At 46.2% G+C, this 25,869-nt stretch overlaps 1 pseudogene; it reads right to left on the bottom strand.

The window, feature by feature from the left end:
• Positions 1–7,263: 7,263 nt before the first annotated feature.
• Positions 7,264–13,864, bottom strand: LOC100768586 (annotated as a pseudogene).
• Positions 13,865–25,869: the final 12,005 nt, after the last annotated feature.

The raw sequence follows: 25,869 nt of genomic DNA, 5'->3' as shown, positions 1-25,869 counted from the left end.
ATGCAGCAGACTGTCTGATAATCTTCAATCCTGCAGTGAACCCAGAGCAACTACACAAGCAGGCTCCAGCTTCTAGCTAGAGAAAGACAGGAACTTAGTGCCTCCCAATTATTTGTGATCCCCTGATGGACTCTAAACATACTTCACCTTGAAAGCAGACCATAAGGATCCATTTCTTTTATTGTAAAGAGAACTTGGGTACCACAATGGTTATGATTGGGGGTTGAGGTGGGGGATTAATCAGGGAAGGGTTAGAAGATCAGGCCAGAAGGTGAGAGCTCACATGACCAGAGCCAAAAGGGAAATGCAGGCTTCCCTTCAGAAACCTGGAGATGGGTTCCATCAGAAGCTTAAGGTAGGTGAATAACAGAGACAGGGGAGACATCCAGACAGGCCAGGGTGAAGGCAGGTCTAAAGGAGAAAGAGAGCCTTCAGAGATGTCCCCTGAACAAAGGGACTATCTGACTTCCAAAGCTTTTCAGACAGGGAACGGGAAATTCCACTTGTGAACTCAGTGCCAAGAACCCAGATGCTGGCAATGATCACAAATTCATCTGGCAGCTCTGGGGGGGAGGGGCTGGGCTTGCTTCCATCCTCTATGGATCTCTCTGCTTTACAGCAGGGACCTCTCTGCTGCAAGGGCATAGCTTGATTTCTGGGAGCAAGACAAGTATAGCTCCTGAGATCTAGTGGAGCTTGGCAGCAAGCAGCTGTAAATCTGGAGGCAGGAGACTGGCACTTCATTTCCTTACAGATGTCCAATCAGGAAACACAGAGCAAATACAAAAAGAGTGGGGCCAAGTGAGAGACCCTACACCTGCCACAGAGGTCCATTTTCTTTAGATAAGCCCCTCTAGCCAAACATTGTGTAGTCTCTCCTAACACACCATCATAACACATAAGCTTATGGGGGGTCTTTCTCATGCAAACCATAAGTGTGTTATTTAGTCTGTTAGTCATTTTTAAAAATCTTCCTCTGTGCACACAACCCCCACCCATTAACACCTGCAGCAGGTAAAAGACCTGGCCCTTCGAGTGGGAGAACCAGCTCTGGTCCTCACAGGGTGTAGCACACAAGAGTCTGGGCTTGTACCCTGTCTGGGCAGCACACTGGAGCAGGGTTGCTCAGTGTGAGTAGGCCCAAAGGGCATGAGATAGGGGAAATGACCACACCCCACCCTCATCTACCATACTGTGGCTTGGGTGAGGGAAATATGCTCTCTCCCCTGCATCCCTTGCTATCTGCAGGTGAGAAAGCTGGCCCTGAAGTCACTAGAGTGAGAGAATTAGCCCTACCCATCACCAGCTCAGCACAGAAGAACTGAGTCTCTACACCCTTCCTGAGAAAAACACTAGAACTGACCCTGTTTTCGTGGATACAGGTGAGCCAGCCCTGGGGGTGTGAGAGCAGGTGAGCTGATCCCCTTCCCTTCCCCCAAGGGTCCCCTACAACAATTGGGAGAGAGGACCCCGTACCTTACCTGGGTGAAATAGTAGAGCTGGCCATGCTGGTGGGAGTGTGGGTGAGCCGGATATGAGGGCCTGAGAGGAGGAGAACTGGCCCCACTCCTTAATTCAGGTTGAATTTGGTGAGCTAACCAAGGCAGTGCTGGAGAGCTTGCTTTGTAGTGAGGAAGAGAGAAAACTGGCACCACCATCCAGGCCCTGAAACAGGGTTATGAGGTAGCCCACCTCACCGTCCTCCTCAACTTTGAACTGTTGGTGCATGTGTAGGGGATGAACCTAGAGCTCCCAAACAGCAGGAACTCCATGACACAGGACAATAACAGGATATTAAAGAGCAATCCCAGTGAGACCCCATCAACAGTCGTGTAGCAGAAGCCAGAGGCCTTCATGGCTCCAATGACTGGTGGCATGTGCAGTCCAATAGAAGATGAATACACTAAGAAAAATTAAATTGTGTGACTCAACAGCTCCCAGGATAGCTTCCCTGATGAGATTCTACTCCTCCATTGTTTCTTTTTGTTTATATTTTGGTCTTTGTTTATTTTTTTACAAAAGGTAAAAGGATTAAAAATCCTCTTCTGCATGAGAAATGTGTATATACATATATATGTATATATACATATCTATACATATATGTACACACATGTATACACGTATACACATATGCACATATGCACATACATCTGGGGGAGAGACATCTGGCTGAGTGTGTGTGTGTGTGTGTGTGTGTGTGTGTGTGTACAGGGTCTTGTACTAAACCTAGAATGCTGACATTTGTGTATAGAATATCTGTTTAGCAAGCTCTGACATCTGCCTGCTTCAGCGTCCTGAATGCTAGGTTTTACTTTCACACTAATTGGCCTAGCTTTTACATGGTTTGAGAGGTCTCTACTCTGGTTCTCATGCTTGACCTACTAAACCATCCCCCTACTGTATGATAAATATACTTTTTAGTTCTTAATTTGATGTAAAAGGAAATAAAATTTTTTGATGTATCTATTGGAACGACTTTATTTAAGTACATTGGGCCCCACCAGGCCATGTGGCTTTTTGAGGCTGTGCAAGAGACTGGCTTGTGCTAAGAGATGGTGAGATTGTTATGTGCACTGCAGCCAATGGGTTGCCACATTGATTTCACACACTGCAGCTTCAGCTTACATCTGGCAGGGGCTTTGGTTATAGGATAGGGGAGAGAGAATACTGTCTGGAATCTGGTACTGAGGTCAGACTGGGTATCACTGGTGAGAGTGCGGGTGAAGACAGGCTCACTCTAGCTTTGTACAGCTAGCATGGAGATGAAGAGAGTTGGAACGTCGAAGGTCTCGAAGAAAACTTCTGCAGCTCAGCTAGAGTGGTGAAAGGCAACCTGGTTAACTGTAACTTCCTTAGTTTTAAAGGATCTAGATCTCCAACACACCTCCCTCACAAGGGGCTTGAAAGAGTGATGCTATTTCCTGTTTTGGAAAATCTCAACACAACTAGCCTGGTGGTTCCAGGGCAGTGAGCAAGTGGAGGAAGGAGAAAAGAGGAGGCTGTCTGGGGTGCCTTGTGTGCAGCCTCCAATCCTGCAGGGTCCTGAGGCCTATGAATACTGTCAGCTTACCATCAGGAGGGGTGATGCCCTGGATGCTATGCAAAGCCTGGGTTCTGTAAACATTAGTGTAAGCAAGGTGACCAGTGGGCAAAGGACAGTGAGCCCTCTCCTCAGTCCCTTTACCGAACAAAAAGTTCCATAAATAAACTGAAGATGGCATTGAAATAAGGATGGATGTGAGTCAAATAACAGGCCCTGGAGCCCATAGGTCCTTATGGTCTCCCAAGACCCCTGGATGTGGCTGGGGCTGGCAAATTAACCCTGCAGCTATTGCCTGTCCTCCCAGGCCCAGTGTGGTCCTGGTTCCCAGGTAGACATGAGTGTACCCTGCTCTCTGCTGAGCCCAGTCTACAACTACTGCTGATTCTTCCTATGTGGTTAATGCTGTAAATTTGCTTAAGACGGCTGGAGTCATTAGATCCACTAGCAGGGTGGCATCTCTATTCCAAAAATTACAAGATTGTTTGCTAACCAGAAAAGCTCCCGTACACATTACACATATTAGGGCTCATTCAGGGCTTCCTGGCCCGATGAGCCTAGGAAATGATTTGACAGATAAAGCCACAAGACTAACTACTGCGGTGCTTGCCCCCCCCCCCCCCCCGCTACAAGCTGCTAAGGCTTTCCATGACAACTTTCATGTTACTGCTGAGACCCTACGCAAGCGCTTCTCGCTTACCAGAAAAGAGGCTCATGATATCGTTACTCAATGTCATAATTGTTGTCAGTTTCTCCCTGTACGCCATATTGGGGTAAATCCAAGAGGAATTCTACCATTACAAATATGGCAAATGGATGTCACTCATGTTTCTTCCTTTGGGAAACTCCAATATGTACATGTATCGATAGACACCTGCTCCGGTGTTCTCCATGCCACACCACTCACTGGAGAAAAAACCTCCCATGTCATTCAACACTGTCTTGAGGCATGGAATGCCCGGGGAAAGCCTAAATGCTTAAAAACTGATAATAGACCTACTTATATTTCTCAGAAATTTAAACAATTTTGTACACAAATACAAGTCACACATATTACGGGCTTGCCATATAATCCTCAAGGCCAGGGCATTATCGAGCGCGCCCATCGCACGCTCAAATCCAAATCCTACTTAATTAAACAAAAAGGGGGAATTATAAAGGATTCCCCCCCCCCCGTGCCACGAGTTGCCATAGTGATGGCACTCTTCACCATAAATTTTTTAAATTCAGATGAGCATGATCAGGCTGCGGCAGAATGACATTGCTCAGACCCACATCAACCTAAGGAAATGGTGAAATGGAAGGATGTGTTAACTAATATATGGAAAGGCCCGGATCCCATTCTAATAAGATCCAGGGGAGCCGTTTGTGTTTTCCCACAGAATGAAGAAAATCCCTTCTGGGTCCCTGAAAGACTTACCAGGACAATCCTGGAGCAGAAGGATGCTGCAGACCAGACACATGAAAAGGGGGAGCAAGCCGCTCCTCTGGATGCTACTAATGATCAAGACCCCAGCTGACCGGGGGGAACCACGTTGGGGAATCATGTCAACGTTCCCACTTCCGATGCCGGTGATGTATAATGCACAGGTTTTTCCCCAATTTTTTGCCACCAATAAAGATCTGGGACTGGCTTTCCTGCCTAAGGATGAACAGATTCAGGAGCTTTGCGAAAATAGGACTATTTCCCTTAAAGAAAGTCTCTGTTTTTCAGTAGCTGACCAAGCCGCTGCTAATGTGCCTTGCATTCTCTTAAGTAATCAATCCTCGGCATGGCTCAAGGAGGCCGCCTGGGGAGATGGAGGTAAGGTTGTGACTAATGCCTCTGTAATTTATGGGTGGTGGCCACGTTTTCCAGTTGTAAACACCTCTATTGCTCCTCCTCGACAGCCAAAATTAGCCCCCTTCTGTAGAGGGGAGCAAACTGAAGAATTGATTTTACCATGGACTGGATGTCAGTCTAGGGGCTCTGGCTGGGCCGACGAGGGTTTGTTCCCTTTTTCTCCCAATATGGGCATGGGAACTAATTTCACATCCTTAGACCCCATGCGTTCCAACCTTAACCCTTTTGACCAATGACTGCTCTGTGGCATTAATGGAAGCTGCACTGATCTTACGCCTATGGCAATGTTAAAAGGAGGCAAAAGTGAGAAAGGACGGTTGGAGTTTGATTGGAAAGGGTCTTTGTGGAGCAGCCTCAAGTCAGGCCAAAGCTCTGGGTCATTTAGTTGGACTGCCTCTGATATAAAGTATCAATCCTTCAAACATATAGACTGATGCCACACCAGTATGTGTCTGGCCTCCTTTTATTTGGATTGTGAGCAATATTAGTATTAACAATACTGAGTTCGGTCTAGATTGCAAGTCCGGGGGCTGTTATTATACCCTGTGCTGGGATGCTGATAAATTCCCCTTAGCTGTAGTAACCCGCATGCCATGCTTTGTACCCGTCCCGGTGGAAACACCTAGCAGTATGACCCTTTTTAGAGAAAAAAGAGATTTTGGGATCTCTGAAATCATTGTTGCCGTTGTGGCTACCACCACGGTCGCTGCATCGGTTACAGCCTCTGCCCTTGCACTGTCAACCTCCGTACAAACTGCACAGACCATTAACGGGTTGTTGGCCACTGTTTCCGAGGCTTTGGACAGACAGGCCTCTGCAAACACTCAGATACAGGGAGGCCTGATGCTGGTAAACCAGCACATTGATCTAGTGTAGGAACAATTGGACATTTTATGGCAGATGGCCCAACTAGGCTGCGAGCAGAAGCTCCCCAGCCTATGTGTCACCTCCATTCAATATGAGAATTTTACCAAAGCAGCTAATTTGTCTAAAAGCCTTTCTCAGTTCATGTTGCAGAATTGGACCTCCGAATTTGAGCAAACACTTCGGGAGTTGAGAGCTGCTATTATCCAGATTAACTCCACACGCCTCGACCTGTCCTTGACGGAGGGACTGTCATCATGGATTGCATCAGCTGTCTCCTACTTTAAGGAATGGGTGGGGGTGGGATTGTTTGGTGCAGCCGTTTGCTGTGGATTGGTGTTGCTTCTCTGGCTGGTCTGTAGGCTCAGGGATCAAACTAAGAGAGACAAGGTGGTTATCGCCCAAGCGCTTGTAGCTTTGGAACAAGGGGCTTCCACTGATATTTGGCTAACTATGCTTAAGCAATAGGCCGCCAGCCAGACAGCTCTTGCACACCCGGAGCCTAGGCTCATTGCACAGGGTAGAGTGTCTGGCTTGAGCAGCCCATGAGGGATGCCGAGCAAGGCATCGCACAGAGAGTTGCCCAGTATGCAGGCTTCTCTGGGAGGCATGTTGTCCTGCATAAGGGTTGCCTGCCCTAGTCTCCCTTTCCCAGAAAAATGGCAGAGGACAGGTCGAGAGCGCTACGGGTCAAGCTGACAGCCTAGTAGCGACTCTCGTACACAGTCTTAATGTTTTATTGGGGAGGTACAACCTCTGCCTCTATCCCTCAGTATATGGGTGACCTACCTGCTTGTAAATTAGGAAGCCTTATTATTAATTTGTCTTGTACCCTATAGGCCAGGATGCGAGCTTGAGGGCTGATTTGGCAGTCTGAGGCCGATGCTTAATTAATAAAAAAGGGGGAGATGTGGGGAGCCGTTACAAGATGGAGCCTGCATCTGGCAGGCACCGAATGATAAACAAGTTAGTGCACAGGCGCTGGGTAACTTTCCATCCCTTGGTCTCTGCCTCTCCCGTGGCGTCATATGGTCCGATGAGCTGCAGCCAGTCAGGAGGTGACACGTCCAAGGCGGTGGTTGCAAGCCTATATAAGGGTTGGGTTTTGGGTGTTCAGGGTTCTCCGCTCTGTAAGTTTATGCTCTCCCTCTCAAGATGGATTAAAGCTTTACTGCAGAAGGATCCTGAGTGTGCCGCGTCGTTCTTGCTGGCGAGACGGTAGCACGGGACACCACACAGCCAGACAAAGATCTAGCTAAGAAAGGAGTGGGCCTCTGCTAAGGATCTTCCCTGGAAGGGGCCAGTGAGTAGTGAACCCTAGGCCTCAGGTCATCACCACTGTGGGTAGTTCAATGTCCTTTCTGGGCCTAGGGATCCCTGCACACACTCGCCATGTGCACACACTCATAAGCACACACTCACACACACAGGCAGTTCCTCTCTAACACCCCAACTCAAGAAAATGAGTTTTCAAGTGGAGTTAACTTCAGAGAGAGGTGAAAGTGCTGTCTTAACATTAGAAGGTTTTCCTGAGGATGGACCGGGCACTGTCTTCTTCAATTCCTTCTTGGAGATCCACATCTTCTTAAAGCTGTCCAGGGAAGCAAGGATAGAACCTCCAATCCATGAGGAATACAGTCTCTCCTGGGGTGCAGATATCCTGATCTTCATGTCTTTTGAAGCTAGTTTCTCCACTTCACTCAGTAGCCTGTCACCAAAACCTTTGAATAGGGTAGAACCTCCTGAGAGGACAATGTTGGAAAAAAAAGTGTACATGGTAGGTCCATGTCAGACTTCTGGATGGCAAACACCAGGACCTCACGGATATCCTCATTCTCCTCACCAATCAAGTCTGGCCTGAACAGCAGCTCAGGGTCCCGGAACCTGGAAGGTCTGATCTCATGGTGCTGCCATCGGGTAGGTAGTACTGGCCCTTCTCCATCTCTAGTGTCTCATCCTTCTGGGGGTTTATGGACAGGTAGCAGGCTCTTTCCTGTATGGCCTTGACAATCTCAAACTTGGAGGAGGAGTGAAAATCATAGCTCTCCTTACAGAGGTAGAGGCGAAGGAAGCCAGAGACATCTCGGCCAGCAATGTCAATACCCATGATAGAATGCATCATGGTGAGCCTTCATAGATTGGGACGGCATGGATAACACTGTCCCCAGAGTCCAAAACCACAAAACTGAGGTGCCTAGTTACTCAGTGTGTTGCCTGCTGATGAGATGCAAAAGCGAGGGCTGGACCAGGGCACACAACAGGCAGAAGCAATTTTAAAGTGAGCAGTGATCTTTAGTGGAGGAGACAGGATAGACTGCAAAGAAGATGTAAAAATCCTCAGTCATGTACAGTGAGTTACACATGGTGACAATAACCACTGGACTCAGGAATGGGAAGGGCAAGGGACAGTATTTCTAAAAGGTAGGCAATCAAGCAGCTCAGAAGTTCCCATTCTAAGTGTCCCTTGCCATGGTGTCTAGATTGAACAGCACAAAGGCTACACTCATTATGGCTCTAGATCGAGGATGGAAGAACTTTGTCTGGGAAGGAACAGACAACAATGGTCTTAGTACTCCTGCCTGTGGCTGGGAGGAAGTAGCCATAAATAACACATTGCTGCTTTGTTCCAACAATAGTTTGTTTTCAGAGGCAGGGGAGGGACTGGACTTGGCCCCTATGCTTTACTTTGCCAACATCAACAACAGGCAACGTGATAACAAAAGGAAGTCACCAAGAGTCCAAGACAGAAATGGCCAAAGGCACACATTTTCCCAGATTCCCCGCTCAGGTTCATGGAATTAATAGAAGTGTGTGGTGTTGAACATTGGCAAGGTCGTCAGGAATGGAGCTATGTGGAGTGATTTCTTCATCACAGTGCAGTCAACCTGTGAGTTATTGTGAGGGAAGGGACTGCTGACTTCTTGACAGGGAGGATCCTTTCTAAGTAGGTGGGAAAACAGGGTGGCCACCCTGGAGTGAGGAAATATTGGGAGTTGGATGATTCATGAAGAGAAGACTTATCAAAACTGAGTAGAGATCTCTGACAGCTAAAGTTCAACTATGGAGTGACACAAAGTTATGTGGGCGAGGGGGCTGCTTGGTTCCTGGTCACGAGGGCCTTCTGATGTTGGGCAGCAAACAGGTCTCAGGGATGTGGATGCTAAAGTAATCAGGGTGATTTCCACAGCAGAGGAACTAAATAATGGCTGTAGATTCCCAGGGGAACAAGCAGCAGGAAGGACTCAAGACTTCAGCTCAAGGCTTCCGGTAGGGTGGTGCCAGTGGGGCTCACTTCTGTGGTTGGCTGAAAGCAGTGGCGATGGTGGTTTGGTCTCTATGGAGCCTTGCTCGGAATGGGCCATCTAAACTGTGCTGGATAACATGTCATCAAGGGCCCCTGTGGTTTGGACATAGATGGAAAGGCTTGGATAGCTAGTTAAGGGTTGGGAAGGACTTCATTCTGCAGTTGTGAATGTGGGCTGTCCTGTGTGTCTTGATCATCTCTGGAGTGTATAAGAGCATAGCTTCGGGTCACTGTTTCATTCTAGACCCTGGTAACAAACACTTAGGATAATATTAGAACCAGATTTTTCATTAGCATTGTGTGTGTCCTGAGACTAAATTGTCAACTGGGTAGGGACAGTGACAGACATAAAGATGGGAGCAATGCATAGACAGGTAAGTGTAGAATTTGGTTCTGGAGCAGTCAGGCTCTCTTTTTACCTGCATCTTTTTCTGTTAAGCATTCTTGACAATGTCTTGTTGTGGGATAATATTTTTGGCTGCTGTGAAGCAATGCCACTCCTTGTGGTTCAATAAAATGCTGAACAGCCAATACCTAGGCAGGATTTTAAGGGTAGAGGGAGTGCTGAGATGAAGGGTGGAGTCACTAGCTAGGCCAGGTGGAAGCATGGGATGTAGGATATGATTTTACAAGCCAAGAGTCATGGGGCTAGTTGTGGTTGCCTGTGGCTCTTGGTTTACAATGAAAATGAAGGTGGTTATTCTCCTGATGGCATCCTTTCTAGGTATGAACTCTTGGGAGCTCTTAGTCTACAAAAACTGCATGGAAAACTGCAGGTTTGTGCTCATTCAGCTTCTACCAACGGTTTTAGAAAGACGGCTTCCAACCACCAATAGCTACTACTATTCCAACTGTTGCTCGGGCATTCGTTGCAATGATGGAGGACCTACTAATGTAGAAAGGGACTTTTTACCTCCTCTTGTGGTTCAGGAAGATGTGATTGCCAGAGCTGTGTATCTGGGGGTGTCCAACCTTCTCCTGAGCCTTGCCTTAAACCTCTCCAGCAGCATACAGACCTGAGAAACCCTCTGTGGGTTGTAATCATCTTCCCACAGTTGTAAGCAATGTTGTTCTTTGATGTTTCCTTGTCAAACACAGTGTTTGTGGCATTTGTTGGGCCTGTTCATAGCTTGTTGTAAGAAAGAAATAAAGGCATCATTTGCTGAAAATGCCCCCGGCCGTTTTCTTGCTGTGTGGGAGCATTCAGCCTGAGCTCTGTACTCAGATCGGCTCCTTCCTCTTCTGTATCCTTAAGAGTTCCTATGTGGGATCATGATTTGAGCTGCTTGGCACTCTTTAAACACTGTAGGTTAAATAATGGTCTCACTTGGCAGGTCCAAAGCATTGGGCATTCTTGGTATATGGGTCTTTTGAACAAAAGACAGAAGTGTTCTGATGCCAGTCAGTACGTAGTCTGGTAAAACAGGTCTCAGCTTGTTTGAAGGTTCTAACAGCAGAGAACAGCTACTCGTATACCCTTGACTGAAGACCGGCCATCCTCTGTTCAGGGAAGCTCACCCTGTTTGACCAAGTGCCAAAATTCAGGATGGATGTACATGGAGCAGCGAGGGAGGAAGGGACACCTGCCTAGCCAGCCAGATCAGCCCAATCAACCCTGTTGACCAATGGGGTGACAGATGTGGCAGCCAGTTTGCCCTCACTGACATGAACAAGGGGGAGCTCATGGACCCCAGACTGATAGCTGGGAAACCAGCATAGGACCAATCCAGACCCCCTGAATGTGGCTGTCAGTTAGGAGGCATAGGCAATCTATGGGGCCTCTGATAGTAAATCAGTATTTATCCCTTGTATATGAATGGACTTTGGGAGCCCACTCCACATAGAGGGATACTCTCTCAGCCTAGACACACGGGCAAGGGCCTAGGCCCTGTTCCAAATGATATGTCAGACTCTGAAGATCTCCAATGGAAGGACTCACCCTCTCTGGGGAGCAGAAAGGGGATGGGAAGAGGGTTGGTATAGGCTGTGGAGGAGAGGATGGGGAGGGAACTGGGATTGACATGTAAAACAAGCTTGTTTCTAACTTAAATGAAAAAAAAAAAGAAAAAAGAAAAAAAGGGACAGGTCTCAGCTAAGCTCCCATGACCAGAGAACTTGCTAGATCCTTTCAGTCCTCAGGTCATGGGAGAAAGGAACCTGGACGGTGCCAGAGAAGGAGTGGCGCATTAACTGCCGTGACAGTCACATCTGCTTTTTTCCCTATGCTGTGGGACAAATTCTTCAGCAACTACCTTGTCTCTCCCACAGTCTCTGCTTTCATCAAGGTGACAGGATCTTACCCATGGCTTAGCCCTCCACCAAATTTCAAATTTTTACTACATTTATTCTTTCTGTGTATGTGTGCATGCATGTGACCCTATTTGGGTGTGGGTTCCCTTCACTTCTAAAATGCTCAGGAATGTGCACAGGCACGCACACTAACACAGCTACAGCGTGTGGCAGAGAGAGGCAGATAATCAGTGAGATAGATGGAGACATGTACCTGAAAGAATTGCCTCTGAATGTGGTGGTGGCACACACTTTTAATCCCCGCACTTGAAGATAGAGGCAGAGGATCTCTGTGAGTAGGAAGTCAACCTGGTCTACAGAGGAAGTTCTGGGAGAGCCAGAGCTACACAGAGGAACCGATGTTTTGAAATACAGAAACCAAAAAAAAAAAAAAAAAAAAAAAAAAAAAAAAAAAAAAAAAAGAAAAAGAAAAGAAAGAATAAAAGCAAAAAGAATTGTCTCTGATAGTTCTAGCTCATTCTAAATTTGTGAGCAAGGGAATCAGGCTTGGGTTTATCTAGGTCTTTTTCGAGCAACAGGCTAGAAGCCAGCGAGTCTAGGTGACAGTGTGCAGAGGAAAATCCCATTTGAAGTCCCACCCACCTTCTTTTGCTCACAACAGAATGGGCTGAGGCTACCCACATTCAGGCAGACCTCTGTGAGTTCGAGGCCTGGAACTCGCTCTGGAGGCCAGAGCGAGTTCCAGGATAGGCTCCAAAGCTACACAGAGAAACCCTGTCTCAAACCCCCCCCCCCCAAAAAAAAAGAATTTCTGTAGTGAATCATGGCAGACTGAGCCAGTGTGCAAACACCAAAGCATGGGCCACTTCTCAAGAATATACATAAAGCTGTAACTGTCCCTCATATTAGAGTTTCATTTTTTAGAGAAAAATAAAGGTAAATCTTATTAGTGTCCCAGCACGCTAACCCTACTGCCCAACTGCTACTGTTGCATGCTTTCCTGCCTGGCTTGTGCTTCCCAGCACTGAGGCCTGCACCTGCATCCCATGGCTTTTCCTCTTCAGTGTTTTTCTTTGGTTGGTTTGGGTTTTTGTTTTTGTTATTGTTGTTACTGTAGTTTAGTTTTCTTTCTTTGTGTTTGTAAAGGTCACTATTGATGGACAGATCCTATTCCTGACAGCTTTGCTGTCCTGCCCACAGCACCCTAGGAAGCACCAGAAGGAAGTAACACTTACGAATGGCAGCCATCACACAGAACTGTTTGTCAGAAGGACACTCCGTTGGGTTCGTGCAGTTAAAGCTGTTCTCTAACTCACAGACATGACAGGAGAATTTTTCTGAAGTAGGGATTGGAAAAGAGAGAAAATGGGGCCTTTGTTCCTCCTGCAGGTACAAACCTGTCATCCAAGTGTCCTCTACCAAGTCCAGTGAGGCCCCATTCTCCCATGCCTGCGTTCTGTACATGACACCTAAGTACTCAGTTTCTGTCTGGAGGCTCCCTCTCCTGTCTGCTGGGGATTGCATTTGGTCCTTCACATCTGGACACACTGCATGAACCCATATTCTCAATCGGACACTGTGGCGTCCAGAAATTCTGAAGGACATCCATTTTCCCTGCCACCCTGTCCCTTTACTTTCAACACCAGAGTTCCACAAACACCGTTTGTCCTTGCGCACCCTCCTTGTTTCCAGGTCCCATCCTAGATGGGCAATATAAACACTTCTGGGTCAGGATAGGGCAGCTCCACTTTGAGGAAGACAATGGAGGCCCCCTCTCCCACAAATTCCCCATCCTCAGACAGGGCTGAAGCTCAGAGGTCAGGGTGGCCTTGGTTTTTTTTTTTTCTAGGACTTCTTTACAAGAAGGAAGAGTGACTGGAGAGACTGACCAGGGCGCCCAGGAGAATGAGTTACCCAAGCTAACCCTAGAGGGAGCTGAAAACCCAAAGCACATCCCCCACTCCCTCCATCCCCAAACCTCCACCCTTCCATCTCCGGTACCCCCACTCCTGCCAGTGCCCCACCTCCCACCCCCAACCCCACTGTAGCCTTCTTGATCTCGGGTCTCACATTCCTTGACTTCAGTGTACCCTACCACAGTGGACTCTCTCTGGAGTCACTGACCTTCATCATCCTGTACCTTCTAGGGACACAGGGATGCAGCACTTACCTTCTCGCTTGGTCCTGTCCTTGGTCTGTGCCAGTGGTAAGCCCATGGTGGTGAGCAAGGCCAGCAGGACCAACATCTCCAGAGGGTGCCTACACCTGTGGAGGAGAGGCGTGGCTAGCTCTGCTCACTGATGTCCCAGGTCTCCCTGGAACAGAACTCTCTCCTCTCCTGGTCCCGAATCCACTCCCCGGCCCCACCCCATCCCCACCATGACACCCTCACTCCTTGTTCTGCAGCTCCCCATGCACTCACACCTCAGAACCTTTCTCACACTTTTTGACCCACATAGTCTATGCTCTGGGCCACTTGCTGACCCGAGGGATGAGCGGTTAATTTGCCTACACCCCTCAACCACACTCACTTCCTCAGCAGTCCTTGCCTCAGCGGGTCCATGAGTCCTGGCATCTGAGTTGAGGTCTGAGAAAAAGCTGGTTTGGGGTCGCTTTCCTCACACTGCCCCCTACAGGGTGTCCCTGGTGCTCCTTCTGGAACATTCCAGCTCCACCATGCCAGTCTCATTGAGGTCCATCCAGAGGGGGCGACTCAGGGTCGGTTTCACACTCCACAAACAGCGCCCTCTGCCTGACCGCACTGCAATTATTCTTCACTCGATAGGCCCCTTCTCTGCTGGGAGCTGGACACCAGACGACAGCCCCACTCTGGCTTTCTTATGCCTCCTGGGCCGATGTGGCGCAGAAGTCTGTATTCAGGTTAGTTCCATGAACCAACTGATGCATCTGTTAGTGGGTCACTTTTGCCTCATGTCAAAATAAATGAATGTGTGAGGCCATGCACTTTTTTAGAAAAAATGAAAAGGGCATTCTTATCCATCCTTTGTATTCTATCTTATTAATGCACACAGGATCCTGGTTTAACTTTTAGTCTCAATTTTTTTAATGAACTGGACTGAACATGTATCTTTATTTCTAGGTGATATGCTATGAACCAGTGTCCTTATTTCCAGCTGATAGCAGCATCTATCTATGTATCTCTATCTCATCTATCTACCCATTCATGTCTGTGTGTATGTATGTATGTATGTTTGTATGTATGTATGTATGTATGTATTTTGTATGTTTGTATGTATGTATGTATGTATCTATCTATCTATCTATCTATCTATCTATCTATCTATCTCCCACGACCTCTACATGTATGTCTGTGTTCCATTTTCCTATTGGTTTCTTTATAGTGAGATACTTTGTTGTTTTCAATGATAGAAATTCACATCTTTGCCTCTTCCCATTTGTTGCCAGTACTTTAAGCAAGGAGATGTTTTCATTTGAAAGCATTTGTCAGTCTCCTTTTAAATGCAGAAGCATGAGGGTACAAACAAGTTAGATTTATTTATGCCTCACAGCTGTAAAGGCAAGCAGCCTCAAGTTCAAGGTGCCAGGATTCTCTATGTTTGCTCAGGGCTCATTTTTAGATGGCACTGCATATAGATACAGGGTAGAAGGGGGGAATGGTTGATCTTATGTCCAGCAGCCCTTTTAAAAGTAGAGCAAGCCCATGCCTGAGAGGACCCCTCATGGCCTAACCAGTCTCCAAGTTAATAACCTCAATACCACCACAAATGCAGTGTGTGTGTGTGTGTGTGTGTGTGTGTGTGTGTGTGTGTGTGTGTCTGGGCAATGCGTGAGTGTCTCTGTGTGAAAATTTTTTACACATTTTAATTCTATTGACATGTTTTTACATACCAATCCCAGTTCCAGCTCCCTGAGTCTATTTCATCAATCTACCTAAGTTTTATGCAACCTGATCCATACATCCTTTGTCCTGGTCCAAACTGTTCTGCCATATCAGAGACAGAAATAACAAAAGAAGCCTCCATGTCCAAATTTCATAGAGAAAATGTAGACAATATGAGAAATCAAGGCAGTAATATACACCAGTTCTATGGAAATGGATACCAATGAGAATTACCTAAATGAAGTCTAGGACACAGAATTTGAAAGGAAAATCATAAGCTTCTTCAAAGAATTGAATGGGTTTAAGAGACATCAAAAGACCTCTGCTGAGATGAGTGTCCCCTCTCCATATCTCTTCAATATTGTACTTGAAGTTCTACCTAGAGCAATAAGACAAGAAAAGGAGATCAAGAGGATACAAATTGGAAAGGTAGAAGTCAAACTTTCACTATTTGCAGATGATATGATCATCTACATAAGTGACCCGAAAAACTTTACCAGGGAACTCCTACAGCTGATAAACACTTTGAGCAAAGGAGCATGATACAAAATTAACTCAAAAAATCAGTAGCCCAACTATATACAGATGATAAATGCAATGAGAAAGAAATTAGAGAAATATCACACTTCACAATATCCACAAACAACATAAATTATCTTGGAGTAACACTAACCAAGACAGTGAAAGACCTGTACATTAAGAGCTTTGATCTTTAAAGAAAGAAATTAAAGAACATGCCAGAAAACTGAAAGATCTCCCATGCTTTTGGATAGGTAGGATAAACATAGTAAAAATGGCAGTCTTGCCAAAAGCAATCTACAGATTCAACACAATCCCCATCAAAATCCCAAAACAGTTCTTCACAGACCTTGAAAGAACAATACTTAACTTTATATGGAAAAACAAAAAACCCAGTAGCCAAAAATAACATGTACAAAAGGAACTTCTGGAGGCATCACCATCCCTAACTTGAAGCTCTATTGTAGAATCATAGTCCTGAAAACAGCTTGGTATTGGCACAAAAATAGACACTAGACCAATGGAATCGAATTGAAAACCCCGATATTAACCCACACGCCTAGGAACATCTGATTTTTACAAAGAAGCTAAATCTATACAATGGAATAAAGAAAGCATCTTGAACAAATACAGTTGGTACAACTGTATTCTGACATGCAGACTATGGCAGATAGATCCATACCTATCACCATGCATAAAAATTAAGTCTAATTGAATCAAAGCCCTCAACATAAATCAAGCCACACTGAACCTTCTAGAAGAGAAAGTGAGAGATACCCTTGAATGAATTGGTACAGGAGACTGCTTCCTGAACACAACACCAGTAGCACAGACTTTGAGATCGACAATTTATAAATGGGACCTCCTGAAACTGAGAAGCTTCTGTAAGGCAAAGGACACAGTCAGTAAGACACAATGACAACCCACGGAATGGGAAAAGATCTTCACCAACTCCACATCTGACAGAGGGCTGATTTCCAAAATATACAATGAATTCAAGAAGCTAGACACCAAAACAACAATCAATGAAATTAAAAAGTGGGGTGCAGAACAAGATAGACAATTCTCAACAGAGGAATCTAAAATGGCCGAAAGACACTTAAGAAAGTGCTCACAATCCGTAGCCATCAGGGAAATGCAACTCAAAACAACTCTGAGATACCATCTTATGCTGGCCAGAATTGCTAAAAACAAAAACACCAATGACAGTCTATGCTGGAGAGGATGTGGAGAAAAAGGACAGTCTATGCTTGTATGACCACTTTGGAAATCAGTATGATGGTTTCTCAGGAAAATGGGAATCAGTCTAATCCAGCTATTCCTCTCTTGGGCATATACCCAAAGAATGCACATTCATACAACAAGGACATATGTTCAACTATGTTCATAGCAGCATTGTTTGTAATAGCTAGAACCTGGAAGCAACCTAGATGCTCCTCAATTGAAGAATGGATAGAGAAAATGTGGTACTACTGAGCTGAAAAAAGCAATGGAATCTTGAATTTCCAAGGCAAATGGATGGATCTAAAAGAAACCATCCTGAGTGAGGTAACCCAGTCAGAAAAAGACAAACATGGTATGTACTCACTCATATATGAATTTTAGACATAGAGTAAAGGATTTCCAGGCTACAATCCACATCACCAAAGGAACTAGGAAACATGAAGGACTCTAAGAGAAAAATGCATAGACCCTGGAGAATGGGAAGGGGCAGGATCTCCTGAGCTAATTGGAAGCATGAGGTTAGGGGAGAAGGAGCTGGCAAAATGAGAGGGGGTATTACATGACTCCAGAGACAATCTATAATCTGTAAGGTCAAGATATCTTTATTGAGATAAATACCAGCCAAACACAAGCCAGAGCATGCCCAGGGAAGTCAAGCAGGGAGGCCCGGGAGAAGGGGAAGGAGTAGGGGCTTCCATGTGCTCGTTGTTCCTTAAGAACCTATCCCGTGTCATTCTGACCTCCGTGACAGGCATGGTCAGGCACACCTGTAGCCAGCCTCTAACAGGCGTGGCTTCTTGTCCCCTACAAGGGGGAGAAGAGCAGGGGAGAGGAGGAAATGGAGGAGCAGAAAGGTTGAGTCAGGAGAAGAATAGAGGAGAGCAGGATAAGAGATATCATAACAGAGTGAGCCATTATAGGTCCAAGGAGAGATCTGGCACTAGGGAGTTTTCCAGAGATCTACAAGGATGACACCAACCAACAATCTAGGAATGGTGGAGAGGCTACCCTAAATGCCCTTCCCCTATAATGAGACTGATGACTGTCTTATATGCTATCCTAGAGACCTCATCCAGTGGCTGATGGAATCAGAGGCAGACACCCACAGCTATAAACTGAACTGACCTCTGTAACCCAGTTTCAGAAAGGGAGGAATGAAGAACAAAGGGGTTGGGACCAGGCTGGTGAAACACTCAGAAACAGTTGACCTGAACAAGGAGGAACACATGGACCCCACACTGCTGTCTGTGAGGCCAGCACGGGACTGATCCAGACCCCTGAACATGGATGTCAATGAGGAGGCCTTGGCACTCTATGGGGCTGCAGGTAGTGGATCAGTATTTATCCCTGTTGTAAGAAGGGACTTTGAGAGCCCATCCCACATGAAGGGATACTCTCTCAGCTTGGACACATGAGAGAGGGCCTAGGTCCTGCCCAGGATGATATGACAGACTTTGGGGAACCCCCATGGAGGGCCTGGGGAGCAGAGGGGAAATGAGGTGGAGGGCTGGTGGGATTGGGGGAGGGGAGAGGGAAGGAGAAGGGATTGATATGTGAAGCAAGCTTGTTTCTAATTTGACTTCAAAAGAAAAAAGACATCAAAAGAAACAGATAATGAAGTTAAAGAGAATAAACACCTGAGTGAATCCGAAGAAAATATGAACATAAGACTGATGGAAATGGCAAAGAGAGTCCAAGAATTAAAAACAAAATTTAATAAAGAGAAACACTGAAGAGAGCTCAAACTGAAATGAACATGTGATCAAAGCTCCCAATAACCCAACTAGAAAACTCAAGCGACAGCCTTACAAGTAGAATAAATCAATCAATCAGAGGATGGAATAGCAGGTCTTGAAGTTGAAGTAGAGGATCTGGATGAAATAGGCAAAGAATATGAGAAAAGAAGGAAAAGGAAAAGGAACAGACAGGAATTATGGGACCCCATGAAAAGATGAAACCTTCAAAGTACAGGGATATATGAGGGATAAGAATCCCAAGTCCAAGGCATAGGCAGGTCTTCAACATGATCATAGAAAAAATATTCCCAAACAGAGGAAAGACACATATAAAGCTATCAAGAAGCACCAAGAAACCCACTAGACAAGACCTGAAAAGAAAACCGTATCATAGTTCAAACACTATGTACAGATCATAGGAGTATTGAAAGCTGAAAGCATAAGTCACATACAAAGGAAAACCCTTCAAATAACAGCTGATTTCTCATCGAATTTTGAAATAGGCTGTAGCAGTGCATTCCAAGTCCTAATAGACCATGACTGGAAGCCTATACTAATGCACTCAGCAAACTATCTGCCATAATTGAAGTAGAGAGAAAAACTTTGCATGATATAAATAGTCTAAAATGTTATATACAAGATCCACCCTAAGCAAAACATGGGAAGCAATATTACAAATTGAAGAGTGAAGTGAGCATAACCAAGAGATTGTAGAAAGATAACAAAGGTTTAATTACTGAAACACAAAATAGCAATGACAACACAAACAACACCACTAAAAGTCAACAACACAATGACTGCAATCACTGCTCACATTCAATACTAATTTTAAATATCGATAACCTGAGTTTCCAAGCAAATGATACAGGGTTGTACTTGGATTTTCCCTGTCACATGAGCCAGCTCCCAAATAACTACACTGAGACTTACGAAAGCTTGGCCAATAAGTTAGGCTCATTTACAGATAGATCTTATAACTTAAATTAACCAATTTCTATTAATTTACATGCTGCTCTGAGGCTAGTTTCCCTGGTCTACATAATTCCATCATGGTCACTCTACTTTACACATCCAGACATTGTGACTAAAGCAGCCAAACAGGCATGACACTCTCCTATGTGTAACGACATGGATGGCCCCACTTAAAAAAAAAAATCCAGACATAGGCCCACATTACTCAGTGTGAAAGGTGACACTGCTCTTTCTTGTCCACTTGGGTGTGGTATTAAGCATGGGAGGTACCTCAGGCTACATGCTCTTTCAGTGCTAACTTTCAAATGTGATTGACCTTTACATGGGTAGACTTCCTGAATGTAGGTAGCCTTAGCCCATTCTGTAGAGGGCCTTGTGAGCAAGACACAGGAGTTCTTGATGTGGGATTTTCCTCTGCACACTAAAACCTAGATGCCTTGTGCTTCTAGGCTGTGGGTCAAAGAACTTGGAATCACAGCTGCAGTATCAGACCAGACCTAACTAAAACCAAGCCTGCTGCCCTGGCCCACAAATTTAGAACAAGACAGACCTATCAGAGCCAATCCTTCTCCTCTTCCTCCTCCTCTTCCTCCTCCTCCTCTTCTTTTTCTTCTTTTTGACACATGGTTTCTCTGTGTATCTCCAGCTGTGCATGAAGTCACTGTGTACACCACCCACTCACAGACCCACCAAACCCTATCTTTAAGTTCTGGGATTAAAAGCTTGTGCCAACCACATTCAGAATCAATTTTCTTGATGTAAATCTCTCCAGCTATTCCACTGATTCTTTGCCTTTCTGTGTCACACTCTGTAGATGAGCTGGTGTGTATGCACATACACCTTTCCTGAGCATTTTAGATATGAAGAAAACCCACACCCAAGTAGGGCCACATACCTGCACAGACATACAGGAAATATAAATGTAATAAAAAATTTGAAATTATGGTCCTGGGAGATGGCTCAGAGGTTAAGAGCATTGGCTGTTCTTCCAGAGGATCTGAATTCAATTCCCAGCAACCACATGGTGACTAGCAACCATCTGATGCCCTCTCTGGCATGCAGGTATACATACAGAGCACTCATACATAAAATATAATAAATAAAAATTTTAAAAGACACTGTGGAATCATTCTCAACTCCTTAAATTTTTTTGAAAATTAGCAGTAACTGTCTGGGCTAAGCCATGGGTATGATCATGTCACCTCAGTGAAAGCAGGGCATGTGGGAGAGAGAAGCCAATTGCTGACGAATTTTTCAGTTACATCTTTTCCGTGTCCTTACCTAGGAGTTCTGAACCCCTATTGTAACCCTTGATATCTCCAGCAGTCTTTTGGTTCATTTCTGTAGAACAGACCCTGTCTTGGTGCTTGCAATTTCCTCAGGATTCTGTCTTGGAGATTTTCGTTTATGGTTCTGACACCTCAGTACTCAGTCTCTCTTGCTCCTCTTCGTCCCACAGCACTCCATCCCTCTCTTGGTGTTCTTCTCTCAAGTCTCAAATCGAGTGTTGGTGTCCTTCTATCAGAGTTCAGAATCTCTTGGTGAACTTTCGCTCGGGGTTGGACCTTCTCTTGACTCTCTTGACATGCTGCCCGCTGGGCTCTGACTCTCTCTTGTACTTCCTTCAGGGTTCTAACCCACTTCCGGGGCTCCACATTGATGCGATCCTTTTCTTGGCCCATCCCTCGGGATTATGATGCTCATCAGGCACTTCTCTCTTGAGGTTTGGAATATACCTCTGTGCCCATATTCCAGAGATTCACCTGTCTTGACAGTCACCCTTTGTTCTCTCTGGGCACCCTCTCCTCAGAGGATTGGAACCTTGTGGATAGAAAACAAAGAGAGTATCGGAACAGTGAAGGAAGGGCACCAAGACAGGGTCAGAGCTCCACGGAAGTGAATCAAAAGACCGTTGACGATTTGACCGGTTAGGGGAGGGGATCAGGACTGTTGAAAAGGCCACGAAGAGAGTTGGAAATCTGAAGAAGAGGTGCCAACAGAGTACAGCCAGGCCACAAGATAAAGTTAGAGCCATGAGGTAGGAGCATCAAGAAAGGGAGAGAGAGAGAGCGAGAGAGAGAGCGAGAGAGAGAGAGAGAGAGAGAGAGAGAGAGAGAGAGAGAGAGAGAGAGAGAGAGAGAGGCTAGAGGGGGGAGAGAGAGGGGAAGAGAGGGGGGTACAGAGACAGAGAGACAGAGACTTAAATAAGGGTATACAGAGGTGGTTGGAACCCAGAGGCAAGGTTGACAAAGGAGGATCTGAGCCCTGAGGTGAAGGAGACAGGTAGCCTGAAGGAGAGGCACAAGGAGAGGGTTAGAATCCAGAGACCGGTGGTGCCAATGGGCTTGAGTGGTGGTGAGGAAAGCGGTGACAAGACACAGTTGGATCCTAGAGGGATAGGCTCCAGGAAAATTCTTAGATACTCACAGTGACAGCCAGAAGATTTGCAGTCCTAAGTGAGGGGCGCCAAAACGGTTTGGAGGCCTGAGGAAGGGCATTAAGAGAGGTTGAGAGAGACTTGTAGCTTTTAAGGAAGTGCACCAAGACATGGTAAGAGCCCTGAGTGAGAAAGTGAGAGGGTCAGAAGATCAGATCCTGAGAGAGGGTACAAAATTACAGAGTTCTGAGAGGGTTAGAAGAGAGGGTCAGAACCCTGAAGGAAGTGTATCAAAATCAAGAGTGTTCATCCTTCAAGAAAGGACTCGAAAGACTGTTGGAGCCTCAAGAGTGGGTCAAAGCCTTCAGAGAAGGGTGAGAAGAGATCCTCAGTGCCATGAGGGAGCAGGAGCTGTGTTAAGAAAGTGAGTGCCCTGAAGGTGGGACACCAAGTGAGTCAGATCTCTGAGGGAGGAGCTTCAAGAAAGGATCAGAGCCTTGAGAGAAGATTGCCAAGAGATTTACAGAGCCCCAAGGAGAGGAGCAAAGAAAGGACCCAGAGGTGGTGATAAGAAGTTGCCAAAACACAAGGGAAGGGTAGAGAGAGAGAGAGAGAGAGAGAGAGAGAGAGAGAGAGAGAGAGAGAGATTCTTAAAGGAAATGTTTGGAACCCCCCCCCACGAACACACACACACTAAAAAAGAAAGATGAGGGTGGGAGGGGTCTGAACCCCAGGGAAGCTCACAAAGAAGGTTGAGGCAAAAAACAAGGGTTACTAAGAGAAGTTTAGAACCTTGAGAGAGGTACTCAGAGACAGTGGCTGCACTGAGGGCAAGGTGTCACAAGAAAGTTGGAGCCTTGAAGTTGGGTCCTCAGAAATTCTGAGCTCTGAAGAAAAGACCCAAGAGAGGCTTGGAGTCCCGAGGAAGGGCACTAAGAGTGTAAAGCTTCTTTAAAAGGACACCTAGTGAGGTTGAAAGAGACAGGAGGAACCTTGAGTCCACCATGAAATGGTTGGAGCCCTGAAGCAGAGACCTTAAGGGAGGCAGGAGCACTGAGGAAATGGTACCAAGGCGCAGCACCTAGAAAAGTCAGATTGAGTGAGGCATGAGTGAGAAGAACAAAGGAGTCCCAGAACACTGAGGGCAGGGGATCTAAGGTTGGAGCTCTGAAGTCAGTGCACAAAAAGGGATCTACAACCCGGAATGGAGGGAGATGGAAGTTTGGAGGGAGGGGCCTCAGGTGGGGATTAGAACTCTGAGAGAAGGCTGCCAAGAGAGGGCCAGAGCCCTCACAGAAGTAGTCCTAGAGGTTCTGAGCACTGAGGGATGGGTGCCAAGGGAAGGATGGAGCCCCAATAGAGTCTCGAGAGAAGTGTATGCTGAGAAGGTTCATTAAAAGAGAAGGTCAGAATCCATGGAAGTGTCCTAAGACAGAAGAGGAATTCTGAATAGAATTTAAGAGCCTGAGAGGAGAGTTCCAAGAGAGTTTTAGATCACTGAATGTGGGTTCTAAGATACTTGGAGCACTGAGGGAAAGAATGACCTGACCCTCAGGAGACATTTGGGGCACTGAGAAGAGATGGGAGCTCTGAAGGAAGGACCTAAAGTGAGTGTGAGAGAAGGGTCTCAAGAGAGGGTGGGAGATGACCTGGATAGGAGCCCTGTGAAGTTCATAACCCTGGAGGAGGATCACAAAGAGAGATGTCAGTGGAAGAAGGGGGTCAAGAAAGGCTCAGAGCCCAGACGATGCTAATAGGCTGGGTACTTAGACGGAAACTGGCCAATAGATGTTCTAAAATCGGAGGGAGAGTTATCAAGAGGAGGAGGCCGGTGGGAAGGCACAGGAGCTGCTTAGAGCCCTAAAGAAAGGGCTCCTAGAGAAGGTCCCAGTCCAGGGTAAATGGAGCCAACAGGACTGGATTCCTGAAAGAAGGGAACAAAGAAAGGGTCAGAATCCAAGGGAATGGTGCTAAGAGAGATACACAGAGAGAGACAGAGACAGAGAGAGCAACCCAGCTGGAGTCGTGTGGGAAAGGCACCGAGAGAGAATTGGGGTCTGAGGGAGTGGTGCAAAGAGTTGGTCAGAGGCTTGACGGAAGGACACCACTATGTTTAAAGACCTGAGGAACAGGCACCAAGTGACGTTCAGAGAGGATCAAAGATGATCAGAGCCTAAATGAACAACTCCAATAGAAGGTGATTTCAAAGCTGAGCCATCCGGATAGAGGTCCTGAGGGAGAAGCACCAAGAGAGTGCCAGGGTCTGAGGAGTGACAACAATACAGTTTCAGAGCCCTGCAGGAGGAATGCCAGGTGAGGGGTTCAGTCTTGAGTGAATCACTCTGAGTGATGGTCAGAGATGTGTGTGGGAAGGAAAGGGCACTCCTGAGCTTGAAGCCTGAAGGAAGGAGTGGAGGAACAGAGTCCCTTGTGTGTGGACAGTCCTTAGGAGGGTCTCCAGAAAGAGGATGTGGCTCAACTTCCTCAGGCAGGGCCGTCTAGAACATTCCACTGAGGACAAACAAATCCAGTGGGGCCAGCAGCTAAGAGGTACTTGCAGAGCTTGAGTAACTAAGCTGGAATGTTCGAGAAGGGAAATCATATTTCAATGAAGCACCAAGTTCCAGATATGAGATGATAAGATCCAGCCCAGTTGGACAGTTCCATAAGCAGAGACAGGGGATTCAGCAGGATTATTCTAGAATGCACAAGAAGAAAATGACCAAAATTTCCAACAAGAGTAGGGTAAACTTAAATCCAATAATAGGGTAGAGAGGACAGTTTAGGAGGGCACGATATGGATTATATCCATGGGAGGGAGAATGTCTAGAAGGGGTGATGGCAGAGCCATCAGGACAGTTTCACAAGTGGGAAGCAAGACCCATGTCGGGAGCAGAATAGGATGGAGTAGGCAAGGATCTGAAGCTCCCATGGTAGGACCACTAGGTTAGGCTTCTGAGGCTGAGGCCATGGCCATGGATGTCTCCTCTGTGCACTGATGCTGAGGATATGGTCCTGGATCAAGAGCCTTGCCCTTACACTTGCTCATGGTTCTCTTCACTTTCAGGTTCACTGGTGTGTTTGACACGATGCTCCCCTTCTTCTGGCTAATTCTCCTGGTTCTCCCATGGGTAGACACCAGTGTCAACAGTACCAGTGTGGGGGACAACAGTACCAGTAGGTTGGAAAAAAGTACCAGTGGGTTGGACATTGCCATCCAACCTAGGCAAGGCAAGTATGGTCTCAAGACTCCCAGTGTGTTGGATGGAAGGAGACTCCACCTAGAGCTGACTAGGGTCTTAACAAGGCTTGTTTGGAATTGGGCTCACCAGAACCAGATAACAAGAGACTTTACTCACTGAGCCATCTCATTGACCACTTTGTTGTTTTGAGACAAGGTTTCTGTAGTTCAAAGTCTCAGAGATTGCCCTGCCTCAGTCACCCATGCCCTGAGGTTATGGGTGACCCAAGACAATGAGCTGCTGCCACTGTTCCTAATTTTAACAAAGGGCTGCAGCCAAATTACTAAGAAAGAACTCAAGAGCCTGTGCATCATTCTTGTGCACTGGGTGAATTGTCTTTCTGAAGACATTGGAGTTGCTGGACATTGGTGGTGAAAACCTTTAATCCAAGCCAGCATTCAGGAGGCAGAGGCAGGTAGCCTGATGTACAGAGTGATTTCCAGGCTAGCCATGGCTACATAGAAAAACCATGTCTCAGAAAATCTAAAAGAGAAGGAGGCTAGTGTCTACACCAGGCAGCTCTGTTCACTAGCCATGTATCATGAGGTCACAATGACACTTTTCCATTTCTAGTAGCCAAAGCAAGGAGGAGAATTATTTATTTCTTATTTTGCCTCATAATAACTTTCTTTCATC

This window comes from Cricetulus griseus, chromosome 2 (assembly GCF_003668045.3).
Source record: "Cricetulus griseus strain 17A/GY chromosome 2, alternate assembly CriGri-PICRH-1.0, whole genome shotgun sequence".
NCBI classification, from domain to species: domain Eukaryota; kingdom Metazoa; phylum Chordata; class Mammalia; order Rodentia; family Cricetidae; genus Cricetulus; species Cricetulus griseus.
This window is presented reverse-complemented; position numbering and strand designations above follow the sequence as displayed.